Genomic DNA, 1,452 nt, shown 5'->3' on the forward strand with positions numbered 1-1,452 from the left:
TTTCGAGAATAAAATCGAAATGTTTCGAGAATAAAGTCGAAATAATGAGAATTAAATTGTAGCAATTAAAGTTGTATTATTTTGAGAGTTAGCCTATATTGCGCATGCAAATAGCCCGGATTGGGAGCACCGGGAGAAGTTGCCAGGCCACCGGAATGGATTTGAATATGTGTGGGATTATTAGCAGAAATCATACCATGTGTCATACAGTATACTTGCAGGGACAGTATGCTTGGAAATAATATTTCACGTCTTCAATTGCACTCATTATTTGTAGTGTGCCATTCACCCAATAATAGCAATAAGCTTTGTGCTTTTGGTACTTTTAATAAAACAAAGCCTCAGCTTTTAAATTCTGCCAGTTTTATAGCGAAATACAAACAATATGTCTTGTAATAATGTGTTTTTCACGCTCTTTAATGATAGATTGCTGTATTCCTGTGAATCAGTTGTCTTTTTGATTACAATGAGACATTTGTTTCATTAAATTATACTGTTTTCTTTGTGAAAATGTCATTGTCTGTGGCGTCCAACCTTTCATTCCTCACGTGTATTTAATTAAAAACAACAATAAAAGGCTCTAAAGGTTGAAGTGGGCTCCAACTTATTAACAAGTTATATTGTTGTCTTTTCTGAGGTATATAACTTTAAGTGACTATTCACAAGCTGTTTTATTCACGGTATAATACAGTAAATGATTAGAAATAATATTTAACGTCTTCAAATCCATTTATTTGTAGTGCGCCAGCCACCCAATAATCGCAATAATTTTGTGCTTTGTTGCCTTTAATATAACATAGCTCGGCTTTCAAATTCTGTCAGTTTTATCACGAAATACAAATTATAAAGTGTTTTTCATCTTTATTTCAAGTTATAGCCTGATATAAATGTGAAGGAACATCAGAAGGCATGAAAAAAAACAAAAACAGTAGAGCCTAATTTAATAAAACTAATGTCTTAATGTAATCGGAAAGACGATTGATTCACATGAATACAGCGATCTGTCACAAACACATTAAAGAGCGTGAAAAACACATTATTACAAAACATATTGTTTGTATTTCGCTATAAAACTGACAGAATTTGAAAGCTGAGACTTTGGAATTTATATATAGGCTATACTTTCAAAATATTATAACTTTAGTCTTGTAATTGCTACAACTTAATTCTCATAATTTTGACTTTATTCTCGAAATATTTCAACTTTATTCTCGTAATTGACTTTATTCTGAAAATATTTCGACTTAATTCTCATAATTTTGACTTTATTCTCGAAATATTTCAACTTTATTCTCGTAACTGACTTTATTCTGAAAATATTTCAACTTAATTCTCATAATTTTGACTTTATTCTCGAAATATTTCAACTTTATTCTCGTAATTTTGACTTAATTCTTGAAATATTTAAACTTTATTCTTATAATTGACTTTATTCTCAAAATATTTCGACTT

General features: G+C 29.9%; 1 protein-coding gene across 1 annotated transcript in view; it reads right to left on the bottom strand.

Moving 5' to 3' along the window:
* The window catches only part of LOC107732195 (plastin-2-like), a 17,325-nt gene that overhangs the window by 10,667 nt on the left and 5,206 nt on the right, over window positions 1–1,452 (bottom strand). The gene's annotated exons all lie outside the window — the stretch shown is intronic.

This window comes from Sinocyclocheilus rhinocerous, unplaced genomic scaffold (assembly GCF_001515625.1).
Source record: "Sinocyclocheilus rhinocerous isolate Xijiao unplaced genomic scaffold, SAMN03320098_v1.1 scaffold1511, whole genome shotgun sequence".
Taxonomy (NCBI): domain Eukaryota; kingdom Metazoa; phylum Chordata; class Actinopteri; order Cypriniformes; family Cyprinidae; genus Sinocyclocheilus; species Sinocyclocheilus rhinocerous.